Raw genomic sequence first — 22,123 nt, 5'->3', positions numbered from 1 at the left:
TGGCCTTGTGGTGTCTCCGGAGCGGCCAACTTGAGTTGGATATTTGTTTCAGAAAGATTGTAAGGATTTAACACACTGCTCCCATTTTACTGAAAGAGAGATTCATATCCTTGGGTAGGTCTTGCCTCGGAAATGTTTTAGATTAGGAATCACTGAATTTCAATTAGACTGTGGTTATCCACACCCGAACCAGTTTGGTAAAACCTGATGTGGCAAGGTGGAGGCAATGGTTAAGTAGGTTATGGGAGAATTCTCTTTCTTCCAGCAGATTTGGCACAAAGTAGAGGAGTCTCTGCATGTGACTATAATGATAACTATTACTGTCCTCGTTGGTGTAAGGCTCACAGTACTTTCATAGCCACTTTGCATTTCATCTATGTAATGGATCTTATGAGGTAGATACTATCAATATATTAATATACAGGTGTGGGAAATATAGTTCAGTGAAGTTGTGACTTGCCTTAGTTACAGTTGGTAACTGATGCCACAGGTCATACATGACCTCTTACTTTGCATTTTTTTAAAAGATTTTATTTATTTATTTATTTATTTGAGAGAGAGAGAGAGAGAGAGCACAAGTTGGGAGAGGGGCAGAAGAAGACAGACAAGCTGACTCCCCACAGGGAAGGGAGCCCATAGTGGGGCTCGACATGGGGCTCTATCCCAGGACCCTGAGATCATGACCTGAGTCCAAGTCAGACACTTAACTGACTGAATCACCCAGACCTCCTCACTTTGCATTTTGAGACTTTGCTTAGCTTTTGTGACATGAAACTCTTCTAGTTTTCTTCCTCTTCTAGCTGTTACTTGCAATGGCCTTCTCATATTTTCCTCTGGTTGACTGGGGCTGTATCCATTGACGTTCCTTGGAGCACATTCCTTGCCCCTTCCCACTCTATTTTCCCATAGATGTTCACATTCCTTCTCATGTCTTTAAAGACCATCCATGTTGTGATGACTCTAAAATCAAGCCGAAGGGATTTGTCACTTCTGTTCCATGGCAGACAGTTGTGAATTCCCCGTATTCCTTCTCTTTCTCACAGTTTTGAGAATGAAGAAATTCAAAATGACAAAGTCATGAGCAGACAAAACTCACCATTGCATCTACTGGTATGATATCAAATATCTAATAATAATGTGATCAATAATGTGATGAATAACCATAGGCTACAGAGACTGTACTTTTCATGAATTTTGTAAATTTATTCAATTATGTCTTTTTTTACTACATCTCTATTTTTATCATGATTAGTTGTAACACATCTTAGCAGATTCCACTTCATTTTATATTGAATTACATTTCCTCAGCTTTGAAATTATTCCTGCCTTTAGGTCACTCAGGCTCACACTTCAGTCGCTTCAAACTCGGTATTAATTCCTTGAATAAACAATAAATGAACAGTACTGAGAACAACTGTTGACACATTAAGAACCATGAAAAACACATAAAAGCATTTGCTTTGTTTTTGTTTACAGATGCTGTTCCCTGTGTTCACAACTATTTGAGCAGTGGTTTTAGTTAAAGGGGTAGTAGTCTTAAACAAGTGTTCTCTGCACACATTTCTTGGGCTGCTGCAATTAAACATGATTTAATAAAGTCAGCATCAGTTACTTTCCCCATTTGGCTAGTTAACAAATGAGCCACTTGGAAATTTACTTTGGTTGTAGACTTACTTTTATTTATATGTGTGAAGAAATCCTGCTGTGATGAGATATTAAGTTTAAAACTTTCTGATTCTTTGGACTATTGCTTTCTTGTGAACTGGGAACATTTTGGTGAATGCTTGGTACAGTAATATCATCACATAATATATATTCTATAGCTGTAGTGTCATTGCATAAGGAACACACTGATTTGCTGTCTAATTCAATAATAAAATAATCCACACTCCACTGTGTCTGAAAAGCATACCATCTGAAGTCCACTTTTGTCTTTCCTTTTTTTGATTTGGTGGATATTCACTGGTGATAAAAATTACATAGAATATCACATCATGATAATACATGTGACACACAGTACTGCTGAGTAGTAACTATGCACTGTGATTTATAGTGCACTGAGACGTGTGAGATTAGTGCCAGATGTGGTTTCTGTCACAAATGCTCAACCCTGTCACTGCAGAGTAGAAGACAATGTGTAAATGGATGAGTGCAGCTGTGGTCCAATAAGCTTCCTTAGTAACACTGAAACTTGGATTTTACATAATTTTCCCATCTCACAAATATCTTTCTATTGATTTTCAGTCATTCATGAATGTAAAAACCATTCTTAGCTTATAGGCCATGCAAAAACAGGAGGCCAGCTGGATTTGGCCCAAAGTTCATAGTTTAATTCCTGATCTTGACTAATACACTGTCTCTTAACTGAATTATTGTTTATACTTCCTAAACCTGTTATTCTCACATCCTTTTCAGCTCTCTGAATAACATCACTACACAAGCTGCTTGAGGTAAAACTTCAATTCTTAAATTCTCCTTTTTTTTTTTTACATACAAATATTGACTATATTTTATCATTTACTTTTATCTGCTTATATGTAAAATAAATTTCTCAAAAATAGCTTTTTTTTTCTTTTCAATCTGACAACTTTGCCTTTTAATTGAGATGATTGAGACCATTTACATTGTATGAAATTATTGATATAATTGGACATAAACCTACCATTTTGTTATTTATTCTTTAATCTCATTTGCTTTTTTTTTGTTTTTCTCTTCTTTTCTAAAAAAACTATTTTAAAATTTTATTTCCACAACTTTTCATTACATCTTTCTAAGTATTTGCTTTAGGGTTTTCAATATATATATTTAAATCATAATCCTCTACCTTCAAGGAATACTATACCCCTGCACATTTAGAAAAGGAACCTTAACACATATATTTCCCATTCTTTCTTCTTATCATTTATATTGCTATTGGCGTGCCTTTTACTCCTACATATGTGACATATTCCAAGGTACATTCTTACTGTTTTTCATTTGGTCATTGAAGATCTCTGAAAGCCATTAAAATCAAGAAAAAAATGTATTTTAATATTTACTCTCTTTAGGACTCTTTGTCACTCTTCATTTCTTTGGGTAAATCCAAATATTCCTTTGGTATCTTAATTCTTCTGTTTATGAATTTTCTTGACTATTTCTTGTAGTGCAGTTGTGCTGGTAATAAAGGGTCTAGCTCTTGATTGTCTGAAAGACATTTCTGCTTGATATAAAATCCTGGCTTGACAAATCTTTTGTGAGTACTTGAAAGATGCTATTTTCGTTTTTGCATGAATGTCTGTGTAGATTTTCTCTGCCCCTATGTAACATAGATTTTTTCTAATTGCTGTCAATATTTTCTCTCTCTGTTTCTTTTTCAACAGTATAATTCCAATGTATCTAGAGGGGTGTGTGTGTGTGTGTGTGTGCGTGCGCAAGTGCGTGTGTAATTTTCCAGCTTATAGTTCTCTGAGCTTCTTGAATCTGTGGGTTATTGACTTTCATTATTTTTGGAAATTCTCAGCCATATCTCTTCATATATTTCTTGTGCCCTCTTTTCTTCAGAGATTCCAGCTATGTCTGTGCTAGACAGCTATCTATAGTTTGGATGCTCTGTTCTGCTCATTTATCATCCACTCTCTTTCCTTCCTTTCTTTTCCTTCCTTCTTTTTCTCCCCTTATCCCCCCTTCTTCTTCTACTTTGCTGCTTTTATTTACAATGAGAATAAAATTTCAGGTTATCAAAGTTAGCCACAGGGTTTCCACACACTCTTTATTTCCCTATTAAATACAATGGTCAAGCATTATTACATACTGTCTTTATTGCTTTAGCTTTTGGAATGCAGGACACTTTCCTCTTTCCAAGTACCCTTTGTTCCAGAATAAGTATGTGCTTGGGGTGAATGAACACAGATTAAATTCTGGACTATGTACTGGAGATTCTGTAGGCTTCTGGCCTTTTCTCTAGCACTTACTTCTTCATAATTCTTTGGAGAGGGCGGGGGTTTGTGATCTCTAATGCTAGCACACAATGGACATTGTATAAGCAACTGAGTTAGTTCACAAAGAAACAAGCCTCTTCCCAAATGTATTTGGAAGGGTGAGCAAACAAAACGAGCAAGCGGTTATGCAGTTTGTAAACATTATATTTTTCTCAGTGCAAAAATGTAGACATCATACATGAAAATATGTAGCTCACTTTGGCACAACTTGTGTAACAACAATAGCCAATGACATCAATGTTTTATGATATCATGCTCACACAAAATCATCATACACATGGTTTGTGCCAGAAGAACTTAGAAAGTTATCTTTTCCTGTGACTCTAATATACCTACAGTTTTCTGTGATTATCTAAACAACCAACATGTCATAATTCATCTTTTACCTCTAATATGTAGTTTTAATCTATTTTGAAAGACTGAATCACTCTTATATTTGTTCCTTAAATGTACCATAAACACACACATTTCAGTTCTGTGATTCTAGCACAGAGCCTAGACACTAGCATGTGGTCGGCAAATTCTCATCTGTCCAGAGAATGAATCAATGCCAGACATCTGAGCCTTTCAAGTAGTTTAATTCGGAAGTGGTTTTTCCTCTTTGCACAAAGCTGATTTTACATCTTGGGCCCCTGGATCTGGGGCTTCTCTGGTCTGCATATACTGGAGCTGAATCCTCTATGTATTCTTCCTAGCCATTAAATCCTTCCCAGGGAGAACAGGAAGTCTGGCACTGCTTTTGATGACACATCAATGACGTGATGTCTAGTTTCTATTAAAAATCGAAAAGCAAAATATTTAATGCCAGAAACAAAAAGTGTAGACAATGTCATATGTAAACATTAGTATATTGCTTAATATACAACGCTACTCACCTTGAGGGCTGCCAGGAAGTCCTGGACCAAAGTGGACAGTGGTATGAGAGGCCTAGGCAAAGACAGCTGATCCCTAGTAGCATAGGCACATAGCACAGGAAATCACAGCCTTCTTCTATCCTGGTCTTTTTGAATTCTCTGTTCAGTAGTCCTAGTTAAGTTAGCTAGAACAATGGTAACCATCCTATTAGAGGCAAAGTAGTTTCCTGGTAGGGTGTCATGCATCTTTTGAGTTCAGAGTTTTAAAGTGAAGTAGATTCTTTGGCACACGTGTATAATATGTTCAAATCTACCACATGTAGGGAGTATATAGACTTAGGACTTAGCTATATTTGTGCTGTGATTTGAACTAGGTTCTAAGGCCGCCTCCATCTAGAAATGAAAATGAGTACATTGTCTAACAAACAACTGAGTATTTACTCCATGCCAGGATCTGCGTGAGGTTTAAGAAGAAACAGATAAACAAGATTTGTTTGCTCTCTCGGAGCACACAATAAAAAGGGAGAGGTAGATATGCAATTTGAAAAAGCAACTCAGTATAAGCAGAGTCCTGATGGGGGATGTACAAGACAGGACACCGAAGAAACCAGGGAAACAGTCTCAGGCATTTACAGGAGATGATGGCTGTCTGACGCCAGCTTTTTGCCATGAGTTATTATTCATTCTTCTTTGGCCTAGGAACCGGAAATGTGTAAAATGAAATAGCATATGGGCAGGTGTTATGGACTGAATGTTTGTATCCCCCACCCCAATTCATGGGTTGAAATCCCACCTTGCATTGTGATGGTGTTAGGAAGTGAGGCCTTTGGGAGGCCTCTTAGGGCATCAGGGTAGCGCCCTCATTAGTCGGAATAGTGTCCTATAACAGAGACCACACAGAGCTTTCTTGCCTTCTTTCTGCCACATGAGGTCACAGTGAGAAGTTGCCCATATGTGAACCAGGAAGAGTACCCTTACCAGGCACCAGATATTTTGGTGCTCTGATCTTAAACTTGCCTGGCTCCAGAACTGTGAGAAATACATGTTTGTAGTTTCAACCACCAAGTATATGGTATTCTGTTATAATAGTCCAAACTGACTAAGACGGCAGGGTGACCTACTGCTATAACAAAGAGCAGAAGTGCCAGGAGGTCACAGAGGCAGGAGGATTTTTTTTTTTTTTTGGACAAGACGTAAAGAGGATTATTACTATTTCAACATTCATATCTAACACTTCATCTTATTATGTATTAGGAAGTATTCTAATAACTTTATCTATATCATTTCATTTAATCCTCTAATAATCCTATAAACTAAGTATTGAGAATGAATCTTCTGGAGAAAATAGAAGACAAAAGTAGCAGACCAAGGAAAGGTGGTCCATTGTGGAAGACAAAGTCCTGGGGTAAAAACTGAGTGAATTCTTGAGACTGCATCTAAGAGACATCTAATGCATCTAAGACACCAAAATATGTCCTATGTAGAGGCCATATTTCTTAGATTAGAATCTGAGGCAGCATAAGGGGACTAAGTGTCTTAAGAAGACTCATTGAGGGGCGCCTGGGTGGCTCAGTGGGTTAAGCCGCTGCCTTCGGCTCAGGTCATGATCTCAGAGTCCTGGGATCAAGTCCCACATGGGGCTCTCTGCTCAGCAGGGGGCCTGCTTCCCTTCCTCTCTCTGCCTGCCTCTCTGCCTACTTGTAATCTCTCCCTGTCAAATAAATAAATAAAATCTTTAAAAAAAAAAAAAAAGAAGACTCATTGAAAGAGATCATGGCCACTGGAAGCCCAGGTGGTAGTTATTTTTTCTAAAGTTTATTCCAAAAGTTGGCCCTCAACAGTTTGATAAGTGGTCTAGTCTCAGATTTTTACTTTCTTGGGAAGATAACTACCTTTCCCTTTCACATGGATTAAAAAACAATAGTAATTGGTGTTTTTAAGAGGGTTTCCTATGTGCCAAGAGCCATGTCAAGCATTGAGCCTACATTATTTCATGAACTCAAAGTAATGACTGTATGAAGAATGCACTCTAATCACTCCCTTTTGATAGATGAAAAAAAAGAGATTTAGGGAGGTTAGGTAACCTACCCCCGGTTCACGTCCTTTAGCAAGTGATGGAGCCAACAGTAAACACTGGGGCAGTCCGACTTCTAGAGGCTACACTGGAAACTGAGGAAAATGTTAGATTATAAGTCAAGGCAAAACATTTCAGCTGTGGTGGGAAAACCGAAGAAGTAAATGGTAGCAAGATGTGTCCTTTCAAAATTAAAATACAGTTTAAGTGTTTAAAGATTTTTTGCTGGGAGGCGTCACAGGCGACTGATGAATGTGCGCTGTCTCAAGCAGGGTTGGGAAGCACCGCGGTGATAGGTTTTAGCCGTCACCCTGCGGTTTCCTGCTGCTGTGATTTTCCACAGATGCAGTTTTGCGCTCCCTCATCTCTAGCTTCTTGATGCCCAAGCCTTCAGAAGGCCGAGGTTCCCCTCTGTTTCTGCCTTTATTTCCCTGAGGCCTCACCCATCTCTAAATCACCCGATTCTTACCTGTCTCCAGCACCTAGTTGTGTTAGGACCTTGCTCTGGAAGCTTGTTTTTCCTTATTTCAGTTGTCTCCTGCTTTTCCAAAATCATTTTCAACCCGAGGGGGTGGGTAAAATATCTGTCTTTTGATGATCTGGTTGATTTTTCATTGGGAGAAACCTGCAAAATTTCTTTTCAAAAACATTTTAAATGGCAGCAAACAGCCTGGGAGGGGTTTAAATGCAACGGAAAAATAACGGATTCATGAGGAAAGGATTTTCAGGAAATTTGCACAGAAAAAAAATTCAGGCTGTTTAAAATGCTGCGTTGTCTGCCAAAATGACCTTACACATGACTGTTCCTTCCCAGGAGCTCAGGCTCCATTGATTTTGAGTTGACAGGGGTAGGCAAATGCAGAATAATCCAGGCAACAGAGCAGAGCCAGTGGGAGTGGGGCTTCAGCCACCAGCCGCCCGCCCTTTGCTGAAAATCCCAAGTTGGGAGACCTTGGCAATCGAGTTTCCGTGCTTTGTCTCTGCTAGCCTGTTTTCTCATCTGTAAATTGGGGATAATGGTAACGAGGACCCCATAGTTGTTGTAAAGATTAAATTATATGTATAAAGCTATTCTGAAAGTAATTGGTACACATTAAAAACTGAATACCAGTGATCTTATTATTAATATATTATTATTTTATATCTTTTTTTTCTCCCAAATTGACATTAAAATGGCAACTGTAAAAATATCTGTGTTGATACTGACTCTTTCTTCACGAAAAAGATCCTAGAAGGCTTGAGCCTTCATCAAGCCCAGCCTTCTACCAGACTGGGGGATCCTGCCTCTTTCTCCCACAGGCATCACATTGGGCTCCTTACTGCCACAGAGGAGTAACTCACTCTTTTGGACGATAGCATGTTGCCTTGTTGGAGAACTAGCACGGGCTCTCCGTCCCTGTTCTAAGTACTGTTATCGAAGCGTTTCTACCCATTGTTCTCAGTTTGGCTCCCTGGGCCTACCTGAGAGGGTCTGTTCTGTTCTAATAGACCATTTCCATATGATAGGCCCTCAGATAATAAAGATACTGAGCAAGTTACTTAATAGCTCTGGGTCTCAGTTTACTGATAATGTAAAATGGAGATTGTCATTTCACACTCATGGGGATTTCCTGAGGATTAAAAACATATATGTTTGAAAAAAACTCAGCATCTAGTAGGTGCTTAATAAGTTCTAGTGTGCCAAAGCTAGTTTAAGTGTTTCCCCAGATTCTAAGAGTTTTTGTCCATGTGACTAATAACTTTTGAGGAAGATTGCCTGGCATCAGTTGCTTTCCTGCAGGACACAGATGGGGAGGTTTTGGTCTTCGCTGAACATATGACAGCCTCCATGGATTGGGCCATGCCAGACCCACTCTGTGGACTTTTCTGGGTCCCCTGTGTCCCTGGCCCTCATGACCTGTCAGTGTCTGGTCTCACCTCTGACCTCTATCCTAGGGCTTCCCTGCTTTCCTGGGGGCTCAGTTGACTCTGAAACTCACATGGTGCCTACACATGGGCACTTGGGCAGGCCAGTGGGACTGCTGGTTATAGGCTATAGCTGAGGCCTATAGTCACCAACAGGATGGCTCCTCAAGCTCTGGCTTGTGCTGTAAACGTCTCCACTGCTATCTTGGTTTCCAGCTTCTTCAGGCCAGGAGAGACAATCTGGAGGTGTGGTGGATCCATCCCATGGGACACCCTTTGGGTAACCAGGGCTAGGAGTTATCCTTCCTTTTCAGTCCCTGACAGCCAGTTTTGGAGAGCGTAATTCCAGGCATCTCTCTGAAGTTGTCTCCCAACCGAGCACTCAGCAGTGCTCGTTAGGGACATGCTATAAAAATTGTTCTCCTTCCTTCCCTGCCCTACCCCTCTGTTTCCTTCACTCCCATTTTCCCAGGGATGGTGATCCCATTACTTCTGGGGGGAGTTAGTATGTAAACTTTGGTCTTCGTTTTTGTATTTTGGGGAACGTTGGCAAAGAAGTAATGTTATCATTGCCACTACCCTTCCTCTCATTCAGATTAATTTGATTACTCTCCTACTCAGAAAGTCGAGTTTATTTCTCTCCTTCATGAGTCAACACCTTTGGCCCAGATTATTCTCCTTCTTTATCCCTGCCAAAGAGTTCTTTTTTCTGTTCCCACTCCCTGCTTCCAAACCTCATGTGATCTGATCTACGATAATATGGTGAAAGGACAAGTGGCTTGATGTGTCACTTACTGGACGCAGCATGTGGAATTTTCACAAGGGTTTTCTGACATTAAAAAGAGAGCCTTCACTGGAAACAAGAAGTTGGCAAACCTAAAGGGTGAAAGAAAGTGCCAATATTTTAGGCTTTGCTAGCTATGGCCATATGTTGGCTATTGCCACTATTCAACTCTACATGTCTAATGAAGAAGATACCATAGCAATTATGTAAACGAATGGGCATGGCTGTGTTCCAATAAAACTTTATTTATGAAAACATGTTTGGGGGCAGATTGAACCCGTGGGCTGTAGTTGTAGACCCTTGCTCTAAATGATGGAGTTACAAGAAAAGAAGTAAAGCCAAATTTTGAGAAAATACAGGCTATTTAATATCTCTCAATTTCAATTTCTTCCATTTCAATTCATTTTACTTCAGTAAAAACACATCAGGAAAAAAATGCAGAAAATAGTCACAGGTGGGACCAAAGATAGAGAGACTAAGGAAATCTCATTAAAAAAAAAAAAGAAAAGGCAGCCTAAGACTTATTATTTTCATGTCATTTACTCTCCCTACAGTGTGAGGTCTATGAGGGCAGGGACCCTGTCTGTCCTTGTCAAGATACAGTCCCCTGCATTTAGTTTATCACCTTGCACATTGTATGTGCTCAATAAATATTTGCCAATTGCTTGATGAAATGAATGATTGAAATCAGCTAGGTTCCCTTCCCAGTTACAGCACTTGAGCCCAAATCTTGTCCCAGCCTCCTTCAGCAGGAAGTCTCTTCCATAGAAAGAGCCCTATAATCCACTGGTGCTTCCCACATGCTCCTCCCAGTCTGTGAAGGCTCAAAGCCAGGAGGAAGTGCTCAAACCACCTAGAGTAACCACGAGTCTTGCATCATCCACAGAGCGAGGGAGACTTTCCAAGTTCTTGTTGCTGTGGAAAGATGAGGTCAAACTGTAAGAGGTCAGCGGTGTTCTTAACACTGCCTTTGTGTTGTTTTCATATAAATATTTTTACTGGGACATTTTTTGGCAACCAAGGCTAGCTCCCAGGACTGTGGAGAGAAGGGAAGCTTTGCTCACCACATGCCAATGGTATGCACTTGAGTCAACTTAGGGCCAGTGTGATTTGATATCATGTCCTTTTTCACTTTTGTCTTGATGTTTTTCCACTGACTCAGTGTCTACCCTTTATCCTTTCTTCAAATGGGAAACAGCTGGGCTAAAGTTAAGTTCATGTCCAAATTCCCCACCCCCTCTCCCCTCAACGTCCCCACCTCCTTCCCTGGCCAAGAAAGCAGCAACTGTTTCCGAGACACTAATCCTATTACAGATGTTTTGCTAATTATCAAATAGCTCACTTGGGAAACTTGTTGATGGGATAGTTATCAGATTTACACATTTAAACATTTTCTGCCTCTCACCTAAAGTTCTGTTTCAGGACTATAATATAATTTAGTTGGAGTAGCTCTGAGAGGGTGGCTCTTTACTGAGGTAGGGGAGTTTCTTTAAGGAAATTCAAGCAATAACCTCTTGATCCTTTCAGTGGGTGTGGAGGATTCATGTCTGTGTCCTTCTCACTCTGCAGTGCCTAATCCCTATTGGTGTTAAGGATGTTGGAGGTGCAAATACATTCAAAACTATATGTTACATTTTTCTCTTTGTCATGGTCGTACTTTGTCCACAATGCATTTGACTTTCTTCCTTGTGCTAAAGACTAAACTGAAATACTATCTAGCAATAAGAACTTGTGAAAATAAAAATACCTTACATATTGAAGAGTTTTGCATCTTTTTTTTTTTTTTCAGGTACTTTCTTAGCCATAAACTTAGTTCATTTTTACTGCTCAATAGGGTAAGTGAGGTGCATTATTTTTATTTCTGGGTTTTTCCTCTCCTTCAGTATCTATATAAACCCAAGCCATCGATTCTACCTCTGCAGTGGTTCCCAAGTCAGTGCTTCATATGATCCTACAGTGTTATCAGCTTAACACAGACTGTCATTTTTCTCTCCTATAGACCGTTGCAATTGTATCCAAACCAGTTGCCTTAAATTCTGATTCTCCTGTTTACAATATTGTCATGATTTTGGCAAAGTATGGATTTGATCTTGCCACTCTTCTTCTGGCATACCAGTAAGTCCCCACTGTCTCCTGGGGCAAGTCCAAATCCATTGGTGTGATGCATAAGATCCCTCCTCAGGCCCTTGCCCACCTCTGCTTACTTTCCAAACAAGTTGTGATATTTGAGACATCTCATGCTCCTTCATTTCTCTGTGCCTTAGTGGACTACAGCAAAGAAAGTGTTAACCCATTTTTGGCATTCTCGCTTCCTTTCCAGAAGGCCTGTTTAGGAAAAAGTTGGAGCACTTGGGGAATCCTTTATATTTTTAGAAAGTAGGTTATATCAGAACATTTTCTGATCTTTAATTAAATTAATTTTCCTTTTTTGTTTCTGTACATAGTAAGTGTAAAAATAAATACTTGTGGAGTGAATGAGTTCTTAGGCTTCTCTCTGGCCAGGAGTTTCATTGCCAAACACCATGTTCTCTCTGGAATGATCACCTCCTCATGCTAGCATACATAGCATCTTCCTTCTGTGAGCTGCCTTAGCTCTTTGACTTTGGAAACAGTTGGCTCTGAGGTGTAATTAGATACATTTGAACACAAATGTGAGTCTTTTAATAGCCCCTGAGTCCCTAAGGCAGGACAGCCCCTTATTTCTCTTTGATCTGTTACAAGGCCTATTGCAGTAGTCATCATTCGTAGCTACTCAGCAGCCATGGTAAGGTAGTCTCTAAGATGAGAATACGGGGTGCCTGGGTGGCTCAGTTGGTTAAGCAACTGCCTTAGGCTCAGGTCATGATCCTGGAATCCCAGGATCGAGTATTGCATTGGGCTCTCAGATTGGCAGGGAGTCTGCTTCTCCCTCTGACCTTCTTCCATCTCAAGCTCTCTCTCTCTTTCTCTCTCAAATAATTAAATAAAATCTTTAAAAAAAATAAAATGAGAATACCAAGGCAAAAGAGGGAGGCTTATAATGGTATTGGGGTTATATACATGTAAACTGTACAAACAGAATTATAATCTCAAGAATACAGGATGAGGCAGTCCCTGCATTGGTGAGATATATTATATTTAGTTCTAGCCACTGTCTTCTCAGAGGAGAGAGATGAGGTTGGAGATTGACTGGGAAGCATGTTATGCCAAGACTCTGGAGGTACTGGCTCAGGGAAGAAAGGGATTAGAGCTGGCATGATAGCTCCCTAAGAATTCTTGAAGGCTGCCCTGAAACAGCAGGATTAAGCTTACTGGATGTGTCTACATGGAGTAAAACTGAGATTGGTGGGTGGAAAATACAGGCAAGTGTGGAGATGGGATCCATCTTCAGCATGCTCAGACCAGAGCCTGCTCATCTCTTATGGGTATGTTTCTAAAATCACAAAATCCCCAAACTGGAATACATTGACCAGGCTCAAGGATGTACATCAGTTACACAGGATTGCTTTTTGGATGAGATATAGGGTCACGTACGGCTGCACAGGGACACATGTTCGGTGCCTATCTCCTGCTTGGAAATCTTCCCCAGACAATGAATTTGGGAGAGGAAGCAGGGTATTTAGCAAACAAGTTGATATAATCACTTAAAATCTAGATTCTAAGACTTGGGCCTTCAATCCCAGCAGATCCATAGTACCATCCTGTGAAGCCTCTGAACTATTTTAGTAACTAGAGCATCAAATATATTCAAGGTGTGAAAACCACTTGATTGATTCCCTTCCATCATTATTGATTTCTAACAGAGGTAACAGTGGTAGTTCACTCTTGAAGTTATGGAAAGAACCTGAGCCTCACTGATTTGCTAGTAGATATAGGGCTGAACTTATTACAACCTTCTATTGAGAGTTAGAGTTCAGCTGAATAAAAAGGATGTCTTTCTAGAAGCTGCAGTTGTCAGAAGATATGTCCTGCCTTGATACAAGGCAAGCTTTCTTGAGGACTTTAAGCATGAACTAAAGCAACAGTCTTCTGACTGTTCTGACACTAGAAAGAGCAGAATAGTTAAATGCATAAGATTTCCAGGGTTTCAGTTCTACCTATGTTAGTCAACCACTTCTGAGCCCCAAACACAACCATCAGGAAGCCATAGCCCAAACTCTTGCCATTTTCCATCTTTGTTCCCATCCACTTTTCTTTAATCATTCCTCATATCTAATCCCTTCTGACTTCTCTCCTGCCAGCAATGCATTTTACTGTTAATTCTCCAAAAGCCATCCCTATATTACCCCGAAGACTTGATGTTTTGTCCTGTGACTCTGACTTTCACATTGCTTCTCCTAAACCCAGCTATGTTGCCTCTGAGTGACTAAAATAAGCACAGCTCCTGGTTTCCTTGAACTGGGACCTTCTCTTCTGAGCTCTCCTTCCCCTGGTCCTCCTTTTTCAGGTTGCCTTTAACTCCCATGAACACACATTTCTAATGCAAAGTCAGCTGGTTCTCTATGTTGTAGAGACATGCACCTATGAAGGAAGTCAGATGCTCTGTCCTTTTACCCAACCACTTGGAAGACTGAGTTCCTCCATCTGGCCCTAATTCTATGGTTTCCAAGTACAGAAAACAGCTGTTGCTAAAAAAGCAATACAATTAGGTATGCTTCTGTCCCTCAACATCTGTATTTCCCTCACTGAACCATGTTGTGTACCACATAGCCTAATTAAGGCACTTTTATACACAGTAACATATTAGATTTAATATTTTTTCAAGGGAAAAGTGAAACTGAGCAATAAAGGAAAATGAGCTGTTTCAATAAAAAGCATCTGAGCTATTTTGCAACTTTTCTAATTTAGGCTCACTAGTTGGTAAAACAATTGTATTCTTAAATTTTCTTCACTAACTTGCCTTTCAAGCCCACACTGATGGCATAACATAATGACTGTCTGGATATAATTTTTTTTTAAACTTTCCATTTTTTAAAACTCATTTCATATGACATCCTGGATTGCTCATGCATCCTTGACTCTCAGAAAGCTGGTCTTAGATATGTCAGTGCAATTAACAGAAATATTCCAGCTCCAAAATGTTTTTAAGGATACTTTTTCATAATTAAATATGAACTGGCAGAGCATTTAAAAAAAAATTCTCTAGCACAGTGGATCATAGTGGAAGGGAGGAAAAACTGAAGGGGAAGAGATCAGAGAGGGAGTCAAACCATGAGAGACACTTAACTCTGGGAAACAAACTGAGGGTTATGGAAAGGGTGGTGAGTGGAGGGTTGGGGTAACTGGGTGATGGACATTAAGGAGGGCATATGAGGCGATGAGAATTGGTGTTATACAAAATTCATGTATCATTGAACACTACATCAAAAACTAATATTGTAATATATGTTGGCTAATTGAATTAAAATTAGAAAAATAATTAAAGACTCTATTCAAATATAAAAATAAAAAATCCTTTAAAAATTGTATTTCCCTTTGGATAGTAACCAGTACAACCACAAACAAATCACCTGGAACCCGGAGCATGAGAGTGAAACTGAAATGTAAATGCAGAAATGAAGAATGGTACCATGCACCAACAATGGGACCACAGACTGTGTGTTTCTGTGCACTCCACCCAAGACAGACCTTCGGATAGAAGAAGAGAGTAAACAGGCTTGAACAACCCTCTGGTTTCTTTCATTCAACTGACATTGCTTAGATCAGTTGTTCTTAATGTTTTTGGGGTCACAGACTTCATTGAGAACATGATGGTGCTCCAGTACCCTCCTCAGAAAAAGATTCCTTCCCTCATGAGTAATTTTGATAATGTAAAGATCAAACAAGAGCCTCAGGCAAGGAGGCTAGGGGGTTAGGAACTCAGTGTAAACCTGAGGTCTAATTTGAGCTCAGAATTCAGCTAGCACTACTTTTCATATGAATTTCCATCTCTGGTTCCTGAGTTTCAGACACAGAGTTTAACAACCTGCTAAACATTCCTGCTGAATATTCATTCATATGTGTCATCAGTATTTCAGATTTGATCTACCTAAAATTCAACACCCAAGCTCAAAATCTGAGTCATTTTGATGTCATCTTCTGTGTTCTTCTCAGTAGTCAGTCAACATGTTCCCCTTCTTCCCAGGATCACTTACAGCTGCTCCCCCACTGTTGCTCTCTTTGCTAGCTAGGCAGGACCTTATCACCTTTCATGTGGTTTGGCAGGATATTTCCAGCTGCTCTTCTTGCCTTCATCAATAAGGCACACTTCAATTTGTTTCTTTTTTTTAACACTTTGACTCAAAAGCATTTAATTTTCTTTACTATCTCATAGATTATATCCAAAATTATTAGCATGAATTCAAGACTGACCAGCAAAATTTTGATTTCTCTTTTGATTAAAATGTTTCTGCCTCCCTGGTGACTTCATGTCTGCTTGCATATGTATATATACATACATAGCTTTATATATAGCAGTATTGAAGTCAATTTACATATCATCAAATTCAATCATTTTAAATGTGCAATTCAACAATTTTTAGTAAATTTTAGAGTTGTGCAAACATGCTAACAATCCAGTTCTGTATTTATTGTAAATTATTGCTTCTTGTGTCAGACATCCTAGTCAGCATATTATGTTTATAATTATAACCATTCTGAAGGTAATAATTATTTCTAGTTTATGAATGAAGAACTGAAGACTTAGTGATAATAAGCAATTGTCTGAAGTCACACAACCATTAAGAAGTTATGTGAAGATTGGAATCCAGATCTGTCTGATTGAAAATACCATATTTTTAGACTATATGACATAATGCTTCTCAAATAAGAAAAAAAATCCTACTTTAAGATTATAACTTACTAAGTAAAATTTGGATAAGTTTTATCCATGGTTGTATCTAAACTCCTAGTCCACATAGAAACAAGCAGTGGATGACTTTTGAATTTATACCGTTTTTCTTAGTGGGGTTATTTTAGGATTATTCTTCTGTTATTTTGCTCAAATGATTGATTGAGGTGTTGGAATCATTGCTTCACTATGGCTGGGGGTAGGATAGGGTAAGGGCTTGTTCTTCAACTTTTACATGAGGAGGATGAATAGGGTCAATAACTATGCCACCCTTGAACTAAATAATCCCTCAGGGCTTTAGTTTTCTGATCTAAAACATGGGTTAGCAATACTCTCGAACTCATCTTGGAAAATGGTTATAGTGAGAAAATTGTGAAGTGGAGGTAGGAAAAAATAAAGAATAAGGAAGAAAGGAAGAAAGGGAGCTGCCTCTTTCTCTCTTGCTCATGTCTCAATGGCATATCTATCCCTTTCCCTCCTTGGCAAAAGTAAAGAATAGAGACTTTTAGTTCTCTTGATTATCCTGACCTGCTAGGATCTTCTGGTTAATAGGGATCTAACACAGCCATGGTTGATTAAAGCACTGTCTGGGCTGCCTTTCACTTCATTTTCGAAACAAACTCTGCTGGAAATATGATGGAAGGAAAGAGGGAAGATGTAAACAAAGAAAAGGAAAAGAAGGTAAGGGAAGACACTGACGACAATTTGATGACAGGGAAGGAAGAAAGGAATGGTCAAGAAGGAAGAGTAATTGAAAGAGAAAAGATAAAGAAAAAGGGACGAAAAGAAAGCAAAGAAAGAAACAGGAAAGAGAAGAGAGACGGGAATGATGAAGAGCAATACAACAGAACGTGGAAACGTTTGAAAGGCAGAGAAGAGACACTGAGCTCAAACGATTTCAGCCAGCTCATGCATTTTGAAGCAATAGTTTCTGAATCTATGCTTTAACCACGAGTCTTGAAATGCAGTTTGAAGTGGAAACAGCCTCCACCCTGACATCTCTCCAAATGTTTTTCTGCTGAAAAAGCTGCCTAATGCATAGGATCCTTTTGTATCCCAGTTTGTGTTCAAAAGCAAACCTGCGAGTCTTGTTCTTTCATTTCCACAAGGAGCGAAGGATTCTTGCCTCGGGTTAGCCAGACAAGGAAATGCTCAGTGCACAAACACACACTGGCCAGTGGAGCGGAATTTGAGTTTTTACTTTGCTGCAGAAGGACTGGCTTGTTTCACATCTTTCCTGCTTCTGCTTCAGTGTCATTTCACATGATGACAAGGATTCTATCTCACTCAGTGAAGGTGGTCCTCATTAAGTGAGCCCTCAGAAGAATGGGAAAGCAGAATAAAGATGTCCTTGGCCTGTTTTGGGGACTCAGGAAGATGCTGCACTTACATCAAAATGTAAAAGTCCAATCCTCAAGATAATTCATGAATCACACAATCCTTCTAGATCTTGGAAATGGTTTGTATAATCTATTTATTTGAAAAAATGAACTTAGCCATTTCTGTCCAACTGCTGTGTTTTTCAAGACAGTGATTTGCTATCTGTTTTAGATTGAGGCAAAATGATAAAACACATACATAGCTCAGCGAGAAGGTTGTTTACAATGTTGACATTTCTACCACATCCTTCATCGTGTGCTGGAGACACTGATTGGGTCATTCATATTTGTCAGAGCTTAATTGTTTGTTAGATGAAGTTAAAGCCAACCACAGAAAATATTTATTTAACTATGATTCTACTCAGTCCATTATTAACTAGAAATTCCTAGCATTTTAGAGCACTTAAGAGAGAATCATGGGAGCATATACTTTTTATGGACTGAAAGTTTGTGTCTCTTCCCCCTACTCAAATTTATATCTTGAAGCTCTAACCCCAGTGTGGTTGTATTTGGAAATAAGACCCATACAGTAATAATTAAAGTTAAATGAAGTCAAAAGACTGGGGTCTTGATCCTATAGAATCAGCGTCCTTATATGAAGACACATCAGAGAACGATCTTGCTATCCACTCCAATGTCCCTCTTTCTCTTCCTCCATGCACTGAAGAAGTCTCATGTGAGGGTGTAGCAAGAAGGTGGTCCAGCTGCAAGCCAGAGAAACCTCACTAGGAACTGAGTGGGTTGGCACCTTGATCTTGGGCTTCCCAGCTTCTAAAACTGTGAGAAATAATTTTCTATTGTTTCAGACACACAGTCTGTGGTATTTTGAAATGGAAGCTTGAGTAGACTAATACACTCTTTACTTTTTGCAAGGAGGAAATGGGATGCAGATGCAATCAAGACATGACCAAGTAAGAAGGATGTCCCCTTCATAGTAGTCATTATTTCTGAAACCAACACTTTGAACCTCTTAAAATATCTGGGGTTAAGTAAATATTCCCAGAACATTTTGACACTGATTTCACAGAAATATGCAAACATATAAAATGAAATGCCCCAGATACCACATTTTTCTTCAAAGACATTAGTGGCTTCACAATGAATGATTGCCTTCAGAGCAGAAAAGAAAATCCTATGGAAAGGGAAGTTTCACATTCTCTTTAGCAGATAGGTTCAATGTACCCATTCACAGAAACTCAATACTGAGATGACTGTGATATCTGGTGAGCGTTTCAGACTTGGGCCAAAGTTTTCAGAGGAATTTTTAGATATTAAGCTCTAGCACACTTCAACTGACCTTCCCTTTGTAGAAATTTACAACCTAAGCCTGGTGGGCCTGCATCTGCTTTGGGGATATGGCTTCCATCGAGGCCTTCCCTTCTACCCACCCACTTTTCTCTCTGGTTCCTTCTCGGCTCACATCCTTATCCCCCATTGTCCTAAACATACTAAGTGACCTCCAAGTCCCTGAAGGCTCGAGACTCCCTCTGTACTTCTTTTTTTTTTTTTTTTTTTTTTAAAGATTTTATTTATTCATTTGACACAGAGAGATCACAAGTTGGCAGAGAGGCAGGCAGAGAGAGAGAGAGAGAGGAGGAAGCAGGCTCCCCGCGGAGCAGAGAACCCGATGCGGGACTCAATCCCAGGACCCTGAGATCATGACCTGAGCCGAAGGCAGCGGCTTAACCCACTGAGCCACCCAGGCACCCTCCCTCTGTACTTCTTAATCTCTCTGTGATTCCCCACTGGGCTAATCCTATTATCCATTTTAATTGAATATCTGCAATTCACAGTGAGAATTTACTACTGAACAGATATATTCTCAATGCTTCACAGAAGTCAACTCATGTAGCCCTTATGATATTCTAAATATTCTGATTTCAAAGATTAGTATGGCAGAGGTTAAAAATAAGTTGTCTGCTTACTGTCTCTGGTGTGTAATGCTGGGATTTGAACCCAGATAGATGGGCTTCAATCTGTGCCCTTAAAGGCATGCAGTAGTTCTCTACCAAATCACCCACAGATGTCACTTTCTCTGAGAAGAACTCTCTCTAAGGCTGGACTTACTGGTTTGTTTTGTTTTTCTCATGTGTTGCGATAGCCTTTTGTGTTCAATGTCCTTGTACTTGTCACTATGATATCATCACTGATGACTTGATTTCTTTCCAATAATTATATGGTGAGCTTCTTGAGAAAAGGTGGTTTTTCTTCTTTATCTTTTCCCCCCAACCTAGTAGGCCCTCCATAAATGTTGCAACAATGAATGAAGTTGCTGTATCTACAGCAACTTCTGCTTATTTACATCAGTTGGTTTATGGTAAAAACTGTTAGGGGACTCTTGGTTTGGAAGTTCAACACTGTTTCTACAATTATCTTATTTTGTTCCTTGGCATTTGGCACCATGCAGATGAAGTTGTATATAATCATCAAGTATTTATTAGGAATTGATTATTTGCCAGAGACCATTCCAGGCACTGGGAACTGATGGATATCTGTGAGCAAGATAGCCGAAGATCGCTGCCCTTAAGAACTTCATGTTCTACTTATAAGTCACAGGTTGAGTTCTCTGGAAAGCACTGTCTGATAGAGAGTTTAGAGGCCAACACATTTATTATGAGGTGTTCTTGGTATCAAAATCTGTGGAAGGAAAAGAAAAAACAAATAAAACAAAACAAAAAAACCAAGGATTAGAAGGAGGGAAAAAGGAAGCTGCAATATCACCATGTCATTTTCTAAGGGACAGTCTTGACCACCCCATGGAGCATTTAGAGCTAAAACGGCCCATCAGGACTGTCCCTACTGAAATAAATGGCTTTATCCTTCACCTGATGAGTCATTGTATCTGAGCTCTCCCAGGAAAGGAATGACTTTGGGCAGGCTGGCTCCCTGCAGCTGAAACAATCCCTAAAAGGGGAAAAGATTGAAGGCTCTCTGATGAGCAGGAGGGGTATCTGATAGCACCTTTCGTATCTATGGGATCTTATGCTGCTTATTAGAGATCATATAGTTCCAGGATAGGTATACTTAAAATGATACAAGCCCAAATCCCAAATCCATGAATTTTGGGTTTATTTTTTGGTTGATTATTAACAACAAACTATTATAAAAATTAAAAAGTTGGTCAAACTTTATACTTTGGGAAACAAGAGAACATTAGAATGCTAATTATTATATAAGGGACTGCAAATAGTATAGAAATATGATGATTCAGATTTCATAAAATTTTATTATTTTTAGCAGACGTTTAAAAAATAAATGGATGTTTTAAATCCTTTTTATAAAAGTGGCTTGGAAAATACATGTGTACATGCTTATGTACATACACAAAAGAGAATGCTTAATGATTTAGTGCTTATAACCTTATGGACTTCAAAAAAATCAATTCACTAAGAAGAAAAGATGTCTGTGAGATTCCTGTACCAAACTTTGGTCTAGAACAATTGGTCACTGCACAATTTGGGTCTACTCTAATGTTTGGAGATGTGTAAATTAATGAAGATGTTGAGACCCATCAAAGAGAGACCTCTTCTTGCCACCTCTCTAATATGCTTTTGGGTTGCTCCTTAAGTTTGGCATTTGGCTAATTCTAGACACATATTTTTGGACACTTCTACTGTCTCTACTTTCCCTTCTTGAATCCCTATGATTCTAGGAAATAATTCCAGCTGTTGCCTGTGCAGCATAATGGATGCTTTTTACCCTAAATTTCAGAAGCTTCTCCACCTCCAACTTTGAGGGCTAGACCAGAATATAAGGGCATGCTCGCAGTCTTCATCAATAACATTTAGCTGTCTTCCAGGCCCTGTCAAGGTGATCAAGAGATATAGAAGTTGAATATCATTCTAGTTAACTACCAGGTACTTTCATTAAACATATCTGGTTAGAATTCCAAATGTATCCCTTCTTAACTGTTGGATCTTGGAAGAGTGACTTGACCTCTCTGACTTGGTCTCTTCTCTGTAAGATGGGAAAAAATAGTAGCCACTAAAAGAACTCATTTAATGGTGCATATAAAGTGCCTAGTGTAGTGTGTCATGAATAATAAACACTCAATAAATTATCTCATTTAAAAATAATTTACATTGTTATTATTTGTTAACACCACAACATGAAGGAGATGTAGTTGATGTAAATAAAATGATAAGCCACACAACAGGGTCCACAGGAGGACAGTATATTAAGAGAAAAGCTGTAGCTAGTATGGTATATAAAATACAGGGAATCAAGGTGCAAAAATATGCCAGCATATCTCCAGTTTCTTCATGGGAGGGGCACAGTAGTTTCTAGGCATGGTCCTTTTGTCCCTGAAGAGAAGGACAATTTATGAGTCTCTTCCAGCTTG

General features: G+C 39.2%; 1 long non-coding RNA gene across 3 annotated transcripts; it reads right to left on the bottom strand.

The window, feature by feature from the left end:
- Window positions 1-587: 587 nt before the first annotated feature.
- LOC116598330 lies at window positions 588-19,990 on the bottom strand. Of its 3 annotated transcripts, XR_004289036.1 has the most exons (5): window positions 19,707-19,990; window positions 9,606-9,686; window positions 7,375-7,541; window positions 4,853-5,016; window positions 4,546-4,749 (listed from the first exon to the last, which is right to left on the bottom strand). It is a non-coding gene; the product is annotated as an uncharacterized LOC116598330 (long non-coding RNA). The 3 variants fall into 3 exon arrangements; XR_004289037.1 differs by lacking the exons at window positions 4,546-4,749; window positions 4,853-5,016 and adding an exon at window positions 588-960 and having other exon boundaries at window positions 19,707-19,980; XR_004289035.1 differs by lacking the exon at window positions 4,853-5,016 and having other exon boundaries at window positions 19,707-19,978.
- Window positions 19,991-22,123: the final 2,133 nt, after the last annotated feature.

The sequence above is a fragment of the Mustela erminea genome, chromosome 9 (genome assembly GCF_009829155.1).
Source record: "Mustela erminea isolate mMusErm1 chromosome 9, mMusErm1.Pri, whole genome shotgun sequence".
NCBI lineage: Eukaryota > Metazoa > Chordata > Mammalia > Carnivora > Mustelidae > Mustela > Mustela erminea.
Note: the sequence above shows the minus strand (reverse complement) of the source record. Positions and strands in the feature narration are given on the sequence as shown.